This window comes from Colobus angolensis, unplaced genomic scaffold, assembly GCF_000951035.1.
Source record: "Colobus angolensis palliatus isolate OR3802 unplaced genomic scaffold, Cang.pa_1.0 Scaffold745, whole genome shotgun sequence".
Classification (NCBI taxonomy): domain Eukaryota; kingdom Metazoa; phylum Chordata; class Mammalia; order Primates; family Cercopithecidae; genus Colobus; species Colobus angolensis.
Genome location: NW_012121210.1, coordinates 1 through 18,777, shown reverse-complemented (window position 1 = coordinate 18,777; position 18,777 = coordinate 1).

Below are 18,777 nucleotides of genomic sequence, written 5' to 3'. Positions count from 1 at the left end.
AGAGGAGAGAAGAGAGTCAAACACATTGAACCCTGTTTTTTTTTTTTTTTTTTTTTAACATTTTTTTTTTTTTTTTTTTGGCACAACATACCAAAGGTCACTAGTCTCCCACATCAAATACACAGACCATTTTTTTAAACAAATCCATTTTAGTCTGAGTCTTGAAACAAGCCTAAAATATGTGATTTGCAAAGATTTTAGGATAATTTTAATTTTGTTGTTTTTAAAAAACGAAGGAGGAACTATTCGAGATGTCAGAGGAGTGAGGGAGGGTGAATGGCCCTTCAACCCATCCAGAATGGTTGACATTTGAATAACTGATCCTGAAGAGCAAAATTGCAGAATCATATTCATTTTCGGGACTAAGATGCCACAGAGGGGCAAAGCAGGCTCCAAAATGTGGCTTTGTGCCTGTTTTTAAAGAGCAAGCAGCCTCTTTCATACTCAATTAAGGCTAAGCGTAGCACCCTACACTCTGCCCAAGACACAACCTCCATGTTTATCTTGGCAACAATTCAAACCGGGATTTGAGGGGGATGGTTTGGCCGAAGGTGGGTGGACCACGCATGAAAAAGTTCCTTCGCCCATATCCTCCTGTCTGAAGAAGGCGGATGGAGACAGAAGGTTTGCAGGCAGAGTTCCCGCCGACCTTAACTGGAATAACTTGCTCTCTTTCACATCTGCAGCTGTGTCCTCCTCAGGGAGTTGTCCGACTAAATGTGATTTTAAACATCTGTCAGCTACATCAGAGCTCCAAATTTAGCACTCGGGAACATTATGTGGATTTGTGATGCTCGCTGGAGAACACTGGATCCGTAAACTCAGCTCACATGAGACAGGCGGGTGGTACGCGGGTTGGTAATTTCATCTATGACACATTGAATTTGGCTGCACATTTATGAATATTATGTAAAGGGAAAGAGTGACCATTTCCTTGCAAACAGCTTTCTGACTTGCCACAAGATCAATACCGAGAAGGGAAAGCTTTACACTGGGAACGCTTATTGTATTCCCATCCAATCATTTGCCTGGAATTGAAAAATATTCCCCACAGGCTGGTTTTGTCTGAATTTCCTGAAACTAATTCTCCTCCCTGAGCCGCCTTTCTGCTCCAGCTACAACTGCGCTCCGGTGTACCCATCCTAGAGGAAGAAGAGTTCTGCATAAGTCTTGATTCCTGTTTGCCACCTTTGAAGATGTCCAGAGGCAAGTGAGGATCCTCACATGGCTGCTTTCCCTCCGCTGGGCTGGCATTTCTGTAGAGAGGTGCTGCCCTAGGGGGAAACTGTGAGACCAGTCCTTGCACTCAAACACTCTCTGCTGAAGCGAATCCCTGGATGATTGGCTAGGAATTCTTAGTACATATGAAGGTTTGTAACCAATTCTATCAATTCCCAAAATCATGGTGCCCTTGAAGAGAGACATGGAGAGACATAGCCCTGCAATTCAACCTTTGTTCCTGATAAATGATTTATCATAATATCACAGCAGACGAAAACTTGTGCATTTTCTCTATTTAGGTTGATTGGGTTAGTACAAATGCTCACAGCCTCCAAAGTCCATTTGTTCATTAAGTCTTTTCCACAGAGTTAGTTTACACACCCCACACCACCCCTCCTACCCCTACTCCTCCTCCCCTGCTCCCGAGGCAGCCTGTGTGTGCCTCTACTCTGAGGTTAATGTGTGGCATCTATTAGGGAATGTCTTCAAATGCCTCTGTGATCTCTAAGGAGGCAGACATGCTGTTTGATTTCTCCTGTATCCCTGGGATTAAGAGAGGCCCATAGACTGTGGTCAACTAATATGTTAATGATAGTGAATAAATGCATGAGTGACTGCCACTAGTTTGAAATGCTTAATATACCAACTAGAACCAATGAAAGGTGGTCCCAGGAGCACAGTTGATGGCAAGAGGAGAATTCTAACAAATGTATCATGAATAAACCACGGCTGGATCATGCAGACATGTTTATATGCAGAGAACTGACTCAACACAGGTCTTCCTTGCTGTTGGAGAGGGTAGGCCCATCCAAGGTACCAAAGGCCAGGAAGGACAGCCATGAGCCAAGACACAAGAAAAACCGTACCGTCTATATGGGGTCACTTGAGGGGGTTAAGCAGGAAGAGGCTTGTGCCTCAAAATGTCTTCTTTCTGGCATCTGAAATGGGAGTGTTTTATATTTATTCTCGGAAGGCATGATGTTTCTTCCTTCTATTGATCCTACTTCTGTGATGACACACTTACATTGAGAGTCCACATAGGGAATAGTTAAGACCACAGACTGGGCCGGGCGCGGTGGCTCAAGCCTGTAATCCCAGCACTTTGGGAGGCCGAAGCGGGCGGATCACGAGGTCAGGAGATCGAGACCATCCTGGCTAACACGGTGAAACCCTGTCTCTACTAAAAAAAATACAAAAAACTAGCCGGGCGAGGTGGCGGGCGCCTGTAGTCCCAGTTACTCCGGAGGCTGAGGCAGGAGAATGGAGTAAACCCGGGAGGCGGAGCTTGCAGTGAGCTGAGATCTGGCCACTGCACTCCAGCCTGGGCGACAGAGCGAGACTCCGTCTCAAAAAAAAAAAAAGACCATAGACTGTAACATCAGACAAGATCAGGGTTCAAATCCCAGTACACAATTCATTAAGGGGTATTATCTTGAGAAAGTTACTGGATCTCTATGTTAGCTCGTTAGGTGATTGAAGGGATTAAATACTGGGTGCATAAAGTATCTGATACATCACAAATGTTCCGTGTCGTTAATATTATTATTCTTATAATTAGTTTGGACTCTTGCTTGCAAGTGATAAAAATGAAACAAAGCTGGCTTAAGCAAAAAAATACAGGTGTGTCTCAGAGAAACCAAGAGCAGGAATATACCTGGGCCTCAGGGAAGTTCTGTCACCTCTGCCCTTCTGTGCACATCTTCTTCATCCTCCTCTCTCAGCTTCTTCTCTTCTTAGGTCCGCAGCGTTGTTAGAGAAAACCCAATTCCCCACTCTGAAGCTGACATATTGCAGGTTCAGCTACCCAAAAAGAAACCAACACAAGTCCTTTTCCTGGCCTTAATTTCACACTTTGGGGAGAAAGACTCTGACTCATCTTGCATCTAGTGCTACTCCTGTTTATTCAGTTTGGCAGGAGTTAGTCATAGGTAGAGGCAGGGTCACAGTTACACCATGGCCCTGGGGGCTCGCTTCATTGCCAGGAGGCAGGAAGAGAGGGAGGGCAGCTGGATATGCGGGGGAGACATCATGAAATGGACAGATGCTTCTAAAGCTGCCTTCAAACTACTATGAGAATGAGAGTAGGACATTAAAAAATGTGAAGACGTGCAAAGTGCTCTCCTTTATGAAAAAGTTCCACATATTGCATATATATTATGATCATAACTATACTCACTTTTAAAGGTAAGGGTTTATAGGGGACGCAAAGAAATCATTTTTATGCTATGGTGGTGAATTTTTAATGCCCTTTGATTTAATAACAAAACTGTGTTTAATGTGGAAAGCTCCTACAAAGATTAATAACCCTTGAGCCTTTGCCACCTAACACCTTAGCAAGGATTAGTTGACAACTGGCTGAGGTCCACACCCCAGGGGGACAAACCCAGGCCAGGAGGAGGGGAGGGAGGGGGGCAGGAAAGTGCCAAGGGCTCTGGGGCCAAGCTGCTTCTTCTTCACACTGTGTGGATACTAAGGCCCTGTCTTCCTGGAAAGGCAGAAACCTGGCCCAGAATTCGGAAGACTCCATTTTCACAGAACTTCAGTAAATTCCAGCCCAGAGACAGGGCAGCTACTAGAAAACTCCTTTGGTAATAAAAAGGCATTGGGAACATTGTGAAAGGGCACCACATGGTTCTCAGGGCAAGACCAGTGCCAACTTCCACAGGCCCTACAGACATCCTATAGAAATGTTTCTATAGAAACAAATAATCCCACACCCACCCCAGCAGCCTCTGGGTCCATCTGGCACCCCCATCCCCACTTTCCACCCCTGGACACAATAAGAATAACCCAGGAAAAGTCTTTCCATTTAATCTTTGGCACACTGCATCTTCCAGCCTGAATGTCAATGTGCTGCTGCTTCTAATGTTTCCCTCAGGGATTGGGTAGGACAGATGGTCACTGTCATGTTAAAACCAAAGACTTATGAAGCAACTTTGTGAGCATTGTGAGAGCTTAACTCCTACCCCAGAGACAGACCCCTGAGACTCTCGCCTGGACAGTGACCGAGGCTCTGAAATGCAGTGGGTAAATCACATCCACAACCCGCTCTACAAAGCAGACAGTGTTTTTGAAATTGCTCAAGTTGGCTGCCCTGAGACGTTGCCCAAATGTTCCCTTAAACGCTGCTTTTATCTTAGCAAAGCTCCAGAAAAATTCACTTCAGCCTAAGGGCTTTGAGTGAGTGTTCAAGGCCCAAGAGCCTGAGTTCTGGTGTCGGAGCCCCTTCCCTTCTGCTCCCATGACTATTGCCTTAATTGAAAACTTTAATATCACCAACTTGTGCAACTCAGTAGTGTTTATCCAGAGCCCAGGCCTCTATGCCCTATAGAGTGCAGACTTACAAAGTTATCTCTACAACACATGTATTAAATAGCCATATGTTCACTAAGGTAGTCAATTAATTGGGCACCTACTATGTGCCCGGTAGTGTGATAGCAGCTGTGTATAGAATGGTGACTAAGATTCAGCCCTGCTCAAGGTACCTCCAGTCCAGTAAGGGAAATGACAGTGCTGGCTGATGATGTTCACAGGACCAAGGACAGGGTGATTAGCACCCATGAGAGAAACTTAACAGGATCTCCAGGAGTCAGACAGAGAATGTTTGCTGCAGCAGAGGATAGTACTGCAGAGTCCTTAAGAAAGTTATAGACTTGGGCAGGTAAAGATGAGGAAGAAAATTGAAGCCCCCAGCCCCTCTGGCCACAGCCTCTGCCCACCCACCTCGTGAGGTCTGGCCGTGATCTGAGTTCATGAAAACTGCACAAGTGTACTTGTCTGTGTGGGAGTTGGATGGGGGTAAGAGATTGGACACCTAAAAATGAAAATAAAGGCTTTCCCTTTTCCACAACTTGTTATAAAATCTGACTTTCTGATTGGCAGCTTAGAGAACCACCAGCATTTTTTGTCAGAACAAGTGAGGTCAATCTAAATAGTTTATCAAATGCATGCAGTACCTACTGTGCACCAGGTTGTGGGTGATGGAACATAAATTGGATATGACGAGATAGAGAGAGAAGAGACAAGAGAGGTGGAAAAGGGTCCCAGGGTGGAGTAAAGAAGGAAAGAAAAATGTCTAGAACAGGCTAGGTAACCTACCAGCAGTTTGCTAGTGTACCTGCTGATTTTTATCTGTGGACTAGCAACTTTATCTCTTTCCAGACCATGTAGGAATGGGTACTTGGAAGGAGAAGGATTATCAGCAGAGCCTCATGAAGGTTTCTGGTCCGTTGTCTCTGACATACTCCAAATGTGGGATAAATACAATGTGGTGTGGTGCACCATTGAAAGAGGCTTTGTAGGCCAGGGAAATTAGCTGACCCATTTAGATCTCTCCCAGACCTGGGCCTGAGATTCAACAAAGCATAGGTGAAATCTGGGGCAAAGGAATCTTCAAAGGGGTCTCAGAGGTTTCAGTTCCATGAACATCTCTAATGCATACAGTTAAGTCATAAGAAGGTATCAAATACTAAAATGCGTCATTCCAGCTTTGTGTGTTTCCATGGATACGTGTGTGTATGCACGTGGTGGTTTAAGCCGTGTGTGACTTTTGGTGAATTGCAGACTTTTGTCCGTTTTTACCGTTGTCCGGTTCAAGACTAAAGAGAAGAGATGTCAACCAACTTCTTATAACAGCCACCCAATCCATTCCATGCTCTTTGGAAACCCTTTTTTATAGAAATTTAGAGAAGGTGGGGGGGTCATAGAAATCAAATGAGAGCCTGTTTATTAGGATGCTTAGCATATGCTGAGTGCATTCATCAATGGTAAAAGAACTCTTTCAAATTCCTCATTTTACAGATAAAGAAATAAGTCATTTAGGTAAATTATTCAAAGTCACATGCTTCTCATTCTTTCATGTATACATATTATGTACACATTCATGCAAATCTTACTGAGCACCTTCCTGGTGCCAGGCGTTGTGTGCAGGATGCTGGCAAACCCAAGAACTAGAAGGCAGTTATCTGGACTTCTAGTGCAGTGCTCTTCTTTTATATGCTGGAATTTACATTTAAGATTTTTTAAGTTAGAGGCATCATTCTGCCTGTCATCTTTACGAGGGGCTGAGCCGTCATGGAAGAGTGATCTCATTTCTTCATCATAATCTCTGTATTCCCTCTGAATATGCAAGCATTTTATTCAGTGCCAAAATGTGGAGAAAATATTTTGACCACAAAAGATAAAATTATTATGAATTTTAGGTTTGTAGCTTTTAAAACAATCAAGGTGGGTGGAATGAAACACATTTAACAGTTTCAAGTGCAGTTTGCCATATTATTTCATTTGATTGTTGTGTATTTTATGTTAAAGAGTCTAGCCAGTTAACAAATTTACATGCCTCTTTCACGAATTATATTTCTAGGATGACATCTCAAGCTATTGAAGTTTGAGTTGATGAAGTTATCTGTGGATCACTGCCAGGCAATTCTAAATCAGAGGACATGAATGAGGGCTGAATCCGGCCTTTGGTTATATTTGGCTTGGCTTGCAGACTGTTGGTTCACACAGTTTTTTAAAAATTTTTTAGTTAATTTGCAACACTTACAAATCAGGAAATAAAAATAAAGACTCTGACTTCTAAAAAATATCAGAAGTTCTTGGAATACTGAGCCACGTTCTCACTCACTGACAGTCTGAATTGTTGAGGGCTGTGTACAGGGTGGCCTTGGTAGACAGGGTAAACACTCCCCGCAGTCCACCTCACACCCTTTCCTCTATACCTGACTGCTTCATTCATTTCATTCATTTACCTGCCAGGCCCTGTTGGCATTTGAGCTCATGGCCTTTGCTTCATATCAGGGGTCAAAATCTTTATAAAGCCACATGGAAACTTCCAAAGAATTTTCTCAGAGTGTTAAGTGCAAAATGATTCTTGATGATCAATAGAATTAGAGTGAAATATGCATTCATTTGCTCAATGTGTATTCTTGTCTGCTGTGTTCTAGACATGTGCTAAGAATTGAGGAAACTGAGATAAATAAAGCTCAGTCCCTACAGAAGCCCATAGTCTACTGAGGGAGAGAAACAAAGTAATTAGAACACAGTTGATCCAAATGCTATGATGAGTCACGGGAGCACAAAGGTGGGGGCAACCAAGTCCAGCTCTAATTGGGAAATTTAAGGAACTTTAATAGCGCAAATAGCAGCTGAACTGAATGTTCAGGGTTCAACTGGAAAAACAGAAAACACTCCAGGTTAGTAAAATGGGCAGTTTCATGCCATGAATTGGTAACCCAGGGATGGTGGTTTTAAAACGTGACCCCAGAAATTTTGACACTCCTTCCATTCACAGACATGATTTGTGTTTCCACCATCCATTTGAATCTGAGTGGACTTGGGACTACTGCAACTTACAGAATAGTGGGAAGTGATGCTGAATGACTTCAGAAGCTAGAACATAAAAGAGAGCTTCAGCTTGTTTGCTGAATGGAATACACACATTTGGGGCCCTGAACCACCTTGAAAGCAGACTGACCACTCTGAGGCTGTCACACTGTGAGGAATCGAGCCACATGTCAAGCTGTGTGGAGGTGCTCTAGCAAGCAGTCTTAGTCTTTGAGTCATCCCAGCCCAGGCACCAGACATGTGAGCAAATAAAATTCACATGATTTCAGCCCCCAGGTGTGGAGTCAGCCCAGTCTTTGAGTCTTCACACCTGAGGTCCCAGATATTGAGGCCAAGAGATAAACCATCTTGGCTATACCCTGTCTAGATTCATGACCCATGGAGTGGTTGTTTTAAGCCACTGACAAATTCGGGGTAATTTGTTACACAACAATAGTAATCAGAATTACAGGTTATGGAATTGCTAAAAAGCCAAACAAGACATTCCACAGATTAGGCATCCCATAGATTAGCAATGGCAGGTAATGCAGTTCTACCACCCCTAGGCCAGAGAAACAGAGAATTTGGTATTGAAGAGGCTAAGGGTTCAGGGTTACCTGGCAGAAGTTAGAATGTGGCTTTTCCAAAATAGTTAAAAATGGAAGAAACAGCTGAGGCTTAAGATACCACCCAAGGAAAAGAGAAATACCCGTTTCTTTTTCAGCCCTAGTATCTTCTGCCATTGCCTCCCATTGGCTTAACCCGTCCAGAAGCCTACAAAACACAGCCTCCAAGGGTCATTTGCTTGCAATACACAGCAGACGAGGAGAAAGCAGGAAACGGATCAGAGGGGATCAGACCCAGGATTGGCAAACTAGTCTTGAGGAATGAGGAGAGGGTCACTAAACAGGCAAGGAGGGATATCATTCCAGACAGAAGGAACAGCAGAAGGCACAAGGACAGCATGTTCAGGAAACTTCAATTAACTCTCCACAATTGGAATGTAGTAAAGATTCTTATCACCACTGTCACTTACAGTTGCAGAGGTCAGAAATCCGCAGCATCTCTGAGTTCACATCAAGGTGTCAGTAGGGCTGTGTTTCTTTCTGGAGGCTCTAGATGAGAATCCATTGTCTTGCCTTTTCCAGCAACTAGAGGCTGCCTGCATTCTTTGCCTAGTGCCCCCTTTTCATGTGCAAAGCTAGCAATGGCAGGTTAAGTCTTTCTCGTATCTCATCACTCTGAAACTGACTCTTCTGCCTCTCTCTTCCACATTTAAAGGATCCTTGTGATTATATTGGGCCTACCCAGGTGGTCAGGTTAATCTTAAAGGCAGCAGATCAGCAAACTTAATTCCACGTGCAACCTTAATGCCTCCTTGCCAGGTAGCATGACAGACTCTCAGGTTCTAGGGATTAGGATATAGGAATCTTTGGGAGGCTATTAGTCTATCTACCACAAGCACTTATTATTTGCCACTTTTTAATGTACTTCACTTAATCCTCACCACAACCCCTTGAGGTCGGCACTGTTATTGTTCCTGTTTTACAGACAAGGCGACTTGAGACTCAGAGAGAATAGTTGGCCCAAGGTCACACAGTGAATGGCAGAGCAGGCACTCAATGCTAGGCCTGTCCAGCTCTGCTAGTCAGTTCTCCATACTCATTCTATTCATTCCAAACTTAAAGCCTTTATATATGTTGTTCCCTCTGCTCAATCCTCACTTCTCCCATTCTTCATCTGGCTGCCTTCTTATCTGTCAAACTCCTAAGTATACGTCACTTCCTCCTTCCTCGGGGATCCTCTCTGATTCCACAGATGAGGCCAGGCTCATCTATTGCATGTATTGTGATCTTGTCTGATCATTTGTGTGCATTTCTGCCCTTTCTCAGAATAAAATGCCCTGTCTTTATCAGGGCCCTCCATGCCAGCCTCTGCCCTCCTCCAGCTTCATCTCTCCCTCCACTTTCTCCCCGACTCTGGCCATTCTCACCTTCTTTCAGCTCGTTGAAGTCACCAAGATTTTTCCCACCTCAGGCTCTTTGCACACATCTTTCCTTAATCTCACTGTGATTTGTAACAAAACAACACAAGTGACAGCTATTTGGGTCAACTGCTTTCCATTTTGGCCTAATTACCATACGGTTAAAAAAATAGTCAAAACACATGTCAGATTAGCCTGTGTGAGCTTTATTTGACTACAACAGTAACCTCCATTCTGTATGCTAACCTTCATGGCTGGTTACACATGTAAAATGGTTGTCTGCTCACAACTTAAAGACCTCAGAGGGAATGCTGGGTGTTCAGAGACTTGGGAAATTATCCAATGTGTTGATTTCTTGCAGTAAGGAATGGTTAAAGCTGTGATGGCTATTTTAGAAGGTCTGTCTCTACACCTACTTTCTTTGCTTCCAAAATTTTAGCCATGAGAGAGAGTGGGAGAAAGGGGAAAGGAATGGGAAGGAAAAAAAGCGGGATTTATATAAACATGATAAATCTGTTATATTACCTACATTACACACTGGACGCATTAAAAAAACAACAACAACAACAAAACTCTCAGTTCAGAACAATTGCTGCAAATCACACATCCCTGATTATATGGCAGTATTCCTGGTGGGAAAGCCAGAAGTAGTGAGGGATGGATTTTAGCATGTCCTATGTGCTTATTTATGGTGCAGCACATCATCAAACAACACTTCACAGGCTCTAAGCTGGCAAACTGGAGGGCTTTGAAGAGAAATAATGAGCTGAGAGGTTCATGACATGCCATTAAAAAGTTTGTGATTGGATTTGGAAAGTCAGATGAGTCTCCAAGGGAAAGGGACCAGTTCTGAGCTGTTGCACTTAGAATATTTTTGAGCCCCAGAGCAGATATTTATGAGAAGGGAGAGTTGTTTTTGTCTCAAATCCAGGTTCTGACTCTAATGTGTAGTGAGGAAGCTGCTTTGCACTGCAGACCTGAAGTCCCGGAATATCCATGATGTCACCTTTTTCTACTGATCTTCCTGCCACTGCACAGAGGCACGCTATTAGCTCTGTGATGTTTTAGCTTAATTCTCCCACATGTGGGTTGCAATTCTAGCCAAAACAAAGTCGGCAGGAGATTTTATAGCCACTGAATTGCTCAAGGTGCTACAGGCTCGGTGAAATCAGGAAATTAGGTTGGGATGCATGAACAAAAAGATAAACAGAAAGAAAAAGCATCAGGATGGTGGGATTTGAGGTTGCCTGGTATGTGACTTCCAAATCAGGAATCAAGGCTTTGGATTTCTGGTGGGTGATTTGATGCTCTGGGTTTTCACCTTTGAGATTTTAATGCTTTTCTGGCCTATATGATAGAAGAAATCTATTTTTTCTATCCTGTTCCAGGTGGTGAACCAGGAGTCCCTCTCACTAAATTAGACAGGAGACATTTTAGGATATGAGATCATGAAATAGAATAGTATTTGAAAAGAAAAAAAAAAGGAAAAGAAAAAGAAAAGAAAATCATATATATGCAATAACACACAACTAGCCCAGCACAGGGTGAATTTGTGGTTAGGCCATTTTTTCCCATTGCAGATGACACTTTAACTCTTTGAATCTCAGAGTCCTCCTGCACACAAGCAGCATGAAAAGACGTTTCTGCAGCTGCCACCGTAAAGCCAAGCTGTACCTCAGGTTGAATTAGGAAGGTCCGGGCCTCTTGGTTAGTGTTCTGATTCTGAGCCTGCAGCTCTTTGCCTGAGATCGTTCTGCGTAGCTCCCTTTTCCCGCCAGCACCTTAATAACATAAGCCCACGACCCTTGCTCTCAGATCTTTTGAAGGAACAATGGTGCCGGGCAATCACACCATAAAAGACTATTTGTGATCATTAGGGGAAAAAGGGAGGGGGGTAAAATGTTATGCTAATCAAAAGCAACAACTGTTATTTCTACTTCAGTGCTCTTCCAAAAGTCACATGGATGATGGTACATCTTCGAGCTTGTGCCAAACTCTGAAATTTTAAAGTATTTGTTTCATATGGGCAAAACTTTTCCTTTTTTCCCCTTTTTTTCTTCTCTCCCTTTACCCTGTGGGAAAATGAACTTATTTTCAATCACCCCTGACATCTGACCACTCAAGTGATCACGAGGACACTGTGGCAAACCACAACTCAACTTGAAATTATCTCTTTTAGGCTCAGTTCCTGTACTTTGGATGGCACCATCCTTGCTACCCAACATTGGCTTTTTTTCTATGGAGGTTCCATTTTTACTTTCCTCCATTTACTCAAAGTAAGTGGTCTTGCTGTAAAGTCTCTCAATTGGGCTTGTCCTCAAAATAAACTGAATGCAAAAATGACACCAGTTTTCCAGCCAAAACCCCAAAAGTGGCCCATTTACACAGCATGTCCTTCTTTTAAAAAGAAAGAAAGAAAAAAAAAAAGAGCATGAAAACCTTAAATATCCTGCAAAGGGGAAAGGAAAAGCCAAGGCTCTTGATTAATATCGAGATGATACAGCAGGGTTTATACATATTCCTTCTGTTTGAATCATCTTGTTTTATGTAGCTGTTTTACACCTCCAGGATCCTGCCATCTGCCCACTCTAAAGAAACACAGCAAAGCAGTCCAAAAACAATGGCTGGAAGGAAATCATTGTGATCTAACCCAAGAGATCAACTTGTCTGCACCCTTTCGGTTACTGCTACACTTCCTGGAGAGAATACAGTGTAGTGTGGCCCAGAGGTTCATATTATGGGGGGGGGGCGTTGCCTCCCAATAAGCCCCCCTGGTGCCTGTCACACCACCGGCTGACAAGACAGAACATGGTGTACGGATCTGGCTGCCCTCCTGGCTGAGGAACAAGGAGGAGGAGGGAGTGGGCAGCGCCCTGGGCAGTTATGTCCTACTCGTATCTGGTATGTGTCACTGGAATATAGGTCAGCATTTGCTGTACAACTTGGGGCAGGCTGGAAGCATGTGGACCCCGGATTGGGCCCAGGAACCCCCACCCCACTCTCTTCCTGCCTAAAACAAGTTAGCAAGCCCAAAGAGCATTGAGAGAGGCCATCAGGACAGACAAAACCAGCCTTTCCATTTTGCACGCAAATGCTGGGGAAATCTAAAGCTTAGCAAAGGCGTTATCAGTCCTGGGGTTGGGCCAAGATGCAGGCTGAAGTTCAGCTGGCCAGGCAAAACGCAGCTGCTGGCTATTCAGGCTTCCCACAGGGACTTTTCCTCAACCCCTGATTTAGATAGTGAAATGGATGGGTAATGTGCACATAGCTGCTGAGGGTGATAGGAGAAACAAAATGACTTTCAATTACTGAGCAGTTCAGGTGGAGGCAGAGAACACAGAAAAGGTTTTCTTTCCAACAGCAAAGTGGAGTGTCCGTTAAAGAGCTGCTGGCCTTGCAGAGAGATTATTACTTTAAAGGAATATCGGCCAATGCTTTAGGCTGAACATTTGGGCTTGGTTACTTCCGTTTTTCCCCGCAGTTCATAGAGGGATAAAGATATTACATGAATTGGACTTTTCTTGTGAATTAAAACATCGATGCCCTAATTTTTGGTAACAAATGTTGCCAAGTTTGTGCTGAGCAGGCAGAAAGGAGGAATAGGACTAGCCTTTGCCTTTGGGGAAATGCAAAAAAGGTTCACAAAAAAATGTCCCATTGATTGTCCAAGGTCACTGGACTATGCATGCTCTAAATGGAACTCAAGACTCCCAAACTGCAGTGTCTGACTCATTGTCCTTTGACTAAACCAATGAAAATAAAATGGGTTAGCACAGGGTATTGTTCCAGGAGAAAAAGTTCAGAAAATCAGCGGAGCTTCAAGGAAAATGGGATTTTCTTTAATTAGGCTGACATTGAATGCCTCAGTAATAATCTGGTAAATGTGAATTTATCATCTGCAAAGTAGGCATATTTGTGATTTCCTAGCATGCAAGTTAAATGAAAATGTAGTGAGTATCCCTTATGTTCCCGGCACTGTGCAAGGCGTTTTCCCACACATTATATGATTTAATCCTCACAAGAACCTAGAGAGTCAGATATTATTATCACTGTTTTATTGATGAGACTTAAACTGATCAGTGTTCCGCTTGAAGTGTAACTGTGGAGCTGGTATCCGAACCCAGGTTTCCTCACTCCCTTGTGGTTTTTACAGTCCTTTAGCTGCTTCTTTTAAACAGAATCTTGTCCTGTGTAATTCATATCGAGGTTAGTTGTTGTAAAGTTTAAGTTCCTAGATGAGACAAACTATGAGGAAAAAAACAGAGATTTTTTTTAATTACCTACTTAGAATATTTTGCCCAAATATAAAGGTTCTAATATGTAGTTGAACTGTTCATAAAGTTTTATCTTCCCTTCTACTTAAATAGTGCATAAGCTCATAAATAAATGCTATGAGGAAAACATTATACAACCTGATTAAATTCTATTGTGGTATTTCTAACGCACTGAAATGTCTGAACATAGAATATTTTGGACCTTATAAGAAGAAAATATTGGCTTAAAATTGGAAGACTGAAGATGTTAGCAAATAGGTGATTCAATGCTAAGTGCATATTGTCAAGGGAGGAAGAGGAAAGTAAATATAGTCAGCATCTTACTTGGAGGGGTTGTATGCCAACCTTTCTTAAAATAGAGGAAAGGGACATCGGGTAATCTCTTTTCTATTTTTTGCCTTTCCAGTTTAAAAAAGGAAAGATATGGGGATAAGAGAAATAAGTTCAAAGTTCCAGGAATACAGAGATGAAAAATAGATTGTACCTTCCATCAAGGGTCTCCTGGTCCAGGAGGCAGGCAGACACATAAAACATGATGATGGAGGAAAACATAGGACTATGGGTAAGGCACAAAAGCAAAGCACAGAAAGAAGTAATTACAGAGAGAGACAGAGAGACAGAGAGAGAAAAGAGGAAAACTTGAGCTGGAATTTAAAGACTTCGACCAAATAGAAAACAGAACAACAAAAAAGTCTGTACAAATGCACAGAGCATGAAATGGGCTGACATTTTGGGGCCTAGAAGGAATCTGATATTGCTGGACGGGAGAACAGGAAGGACTAAGTGTGGAACAATGAACTAGTGAAGCAGTTAGGAGGTGGGAGCTTGGATGTGGCGTGGAGAGCCACTGATAGGTTTTTAAAATTGGATTTGAGTTTCCAAAAGATTACTCTTGTGGTGGTGTCAAGAATGAATGGCTGATCATCTGATCAACAAAATGAAAAGCCGGTTGTTTCAAAAAAAGTAAATAGATGAACTCCTGGCATGATGGATTTTTTTAAGAGGCAGGAATAAACAGTACTAGACATGAAAAGGGACATTGAAACAGAAAAAGTAAACATTTAAAAATCATAAGAGAATCACATGAACAACTTTAGATCAATATATTTAAAACTTTAGATACATTGTACAATTTTTAGAAAGCAAAAATTATGGAAATTAAGTTGAGAAGAAATTGACATTAAATAAACCTATAACCAGCAAGGAAAAAAATTAATTCAATAGTCAAAAATATTCCACCAAAGAAGACTAGCTCTAGAAAACTTTGCAGACTTTTTTTCTAAAAATTCAAGGGAGAAATAATAACCCCTAACAAACAGCCACTCCAGAAAATAGAAAATTATTTTACAAATATTTTATAAAGCTATTGTAACCCTGATGTCAAAACCAGGGAAGTACAAAATGAGAATCAACCTAACATGCAAACAGACATGCCAAAGTACTAAATAAATGCTAGCAAGCAATCCAAATGGAGGATATATATATATAAATATCATAGAAAATAAGTTTTACATGTAAGAATTTAACATTAGAAAATCAATTATATAATTTATCACAGACATATGACAGTAAATAATGAAAAACATTCAGTAAAATTTTACACCTAGTCATGATTTTTTGAAAAAAAATCTTTGCCAACTGGTTTAAATCACAGCTCCGTGATTTATTAGTTATTAAATTTTAATTTGGATAAAGATAATGTAAGCGTTGTATTAAAATGGAGAAGAATAAATTAGAAGAGGAAAGAGAGTAGAGGCTAAAGGAATGATTAGGAAGAGGTCATTGTGGCAAATCTAGATAGGAGATTCGAGATGTCAAAGGCTGGAGAAAAGCTCTGGTGCCAGAGACAGGAGAGGGCGGATTTCAGTAATAATTAAGAGGGAAGATTGATAGAAGCTGGTGATTGATTGGATGTGGGAGGAAGGTTGTAATGAAGAGAAAAGAGTCTATTATGACTCTCAGCTTTCTAGACGAGGTGGCTGGGTGGCTGGTAATTCAATTAACCAAAATAGAAAATACAGTTTTAAGATTAGTCTGAAATTAACCAGTATTTCTTGTATGAGAAGGAAATAACTATTTAAGAGAATTTAGTGCCAGTAGCCTAAATTAAAAAAAAAAAAAAAAAGGACTTTTTACCATCACCTGATTTCAGTTAATATCAAGACAGCGAGAGAGAGAGAGAGAGAGAAAGCATTATGGGCTTTTAAAGCCCAAGCTAGTACTGGGCCAGGCAGAGTCACCTCTCGATATAGATTTGTGGCACTAGCCCAAAGCTGCCAGCAGTTTACTCAGTATACGGATAGGTAAGGAGATGAGGGTTTTGGATAGCCAGAATCACAGAAAGTAAGAAAAAAACAATGGTTACCTTGAAAGTATATAGAAAATGTAGAGTTAAGTATCACCTAATAATGGCATTGTTATTGATAAAAGTATTTTAACTTTGAAAAGAGCAAAGAAGGAAAGATATCTCCATTTCCTAACACCTTGCTCTATTATATATTTCACTGCTTTTATAAATAGTTATTACATTTTTAGGTTAATCATTAAGATTTGTTCACAAAAGATTAAAATTTATAGAAAATAACAAAATATAATATTTTGGTCCTCAATAATTCCTCTGTGCCCAAGGCACTGGACCCACCAGCTAGCAGCTACCAGAATTGCCCTTTTCTTCTTCTTCTTGGAGAAAGGAAAACTTTTTCCAATTTGCCCTCTCAACTTGATGATATCCATGTATGTCCCAGCCATTATGATGTAACTTGAATGTGTATCAAAATCTGTAGAAATAAACCAAACCAAATCACCATTTTATTATGTATGTGCAAAGTATTGAGAAAGTTATTGGTTAAACATTTCCACCCAGCCTAGAAAAAGAAAGAACACTATAGAATGTGGAAGGCCACTTCCAAAGTGGTGATATCCAATTGAAGGCGGCATCAGGCAGCTGCTGAGATGTTTCACTAATAACAAGACAGTTGAAAATGATGATAACTTCATCTGGCTTTAAGGAAATTCATTCAGGTACAGACTGGGTGCAGAGTGCTGGAAAAGTCTGAGTGGCTCATCTAGAGTTTGGGTAACTATTTCATCACTTCCTGGTGCTTGCCTTTCAATCTTTGGAATACCATATTTCAGATGGTATTACCCAGTGACCACGCTCAAATCAGAGGGAGAATGTTCTAGAAACTGCTGCCAGGAGCAATCTCCTGCTGATCCAATCCAAGTGGCAAGATCCACAGCAGGACAAAGGAACTTTGGAAAGGGACTTGAAAAGAGTTCAGTTACTCTGCGGTTAACCCATCAAAGGCATCTTCCTGTAACCCAGAGGACAGCAGGCCTCGACATGTGCTGGCCATTTGGAAAACAGATTCATACAGAGCAGATCAAACATTTCAGGAGAGCCCCTTGCCTTGAAAGGATGGAGCCTTATGAAAATCATTAAGCAATTCGTTGATATTTATTTGCTTACACTGTGCTTCAGCAAAGCAAGCAAGCAGCAGACGAGGATGAGAGCTATTGACCCAGTTTCAGAGGCTCTAGTTCAGAAAAGAAGGATTCCCTTACATGTTTGATTTTAAAGAGCCTTTTAAGAAGACATCCTACCACACGGCTGGCATAGGGAGGCTGTCTTGGCTTCCTTCAACTGTTTATTAGGTTAACAGCCACCTCAAGCTTCTTAGAAACCTAGAAATCCCAAGGCAGTTAGAGAAATTCCACAGAACTAAGAAAACCCTCTGCAATCTCAGAGTGTTAAGCAGAAAAAAATATTTCCAAATATCTTCCTTTCTCAGTCTGTGCCACTTTGTGTAACCTACTCCCAGCCTCATAAAACATGGTGGCTCCACAGCATGCCCAGTCATCTGTCCTTCCTAATGAGCCAAACTCTTCATTCATGGCTCAGCTCCCATGAGCCTGGAAATGAACAAGGAGCAAGTCCCTATTTTCACTTTGAGAGTTACCAGGTTATTGTGCATGAGTTCCTTCTAAACCAAAGCAATTCCACTGTCTGATAAAAGGAACTGTGCTTGCTTTAAAGTTTGAGGAAGTAGCCCCTCACACCCATCAGCCCCCAGTCTCAACTCCCTGTTTACTCACATGCAAAATTCCTATGATCAGATAAGGGCTCAACAGAATGTAATCATTCTTACACTTTAGGCTTTCAAATGGTGTGTTTGTTTCATCTATGCTATGGGGAATGCAAAAAGCATAGCCTCGGAGGCTCTGGGAAGGTGGGGAGGCTGCTGGCTCAAGGAAATTGGGCTCAGCTTCTCCTAGAACATTACAGAGGTTGCAAATCTGTCCTCAAATATTCAACACATATGTTCTAAAATTCATTAAGTTCCAAATTTAAAAAAAACAAATTTTAAAAATCCAGCATTGGTTCTTGTACAAAGCAGATATTCAAGGAATGCTTGTTGACTGTTGAATCTGTTGGCTGATAAATATGAGAAATACAGTCTGGTTTTACCACATGGCAGCTCAAGTTCCTAGGAAGACATTTTTTCCCTAGTTTGCCTTTAGACATGTTCTAGAAAATGAATTACCTAAAATAAACTCTGCCTGTCTTTGAAAAAGTACTTTCCTTACAAAACCTTCCCAAAACTCTCTCCTTTATTATTTTGGGGGGAACAACTGTCACTTGGCTTTAAATTGTTAATTAACCTTTTGTTACCGCTTCAACTACGTGGTCCTCAGAGGGCAGAATTCTGTTTTATTATTTACTTACATTTTTTGGTAACTTCCTTGGGATCCAACATGGTTCTTGCACAAAGCAGATACTAAATAATTGTTCATTGATTGATAGATTTGTTTGCTGATAGTGAAACTAGTAGGCCTTACAAAACCTAAAAAGTTAGCACCAGGTGGCCCTAGATAGGGTCTCACCCTGCCTAGATAGGGTCCCACCCTGCCTCGATAGTGTTCCACCCTGATAGGGTCCCACCCTGCCAATTCCGGGAAACAACCTCATGAGGT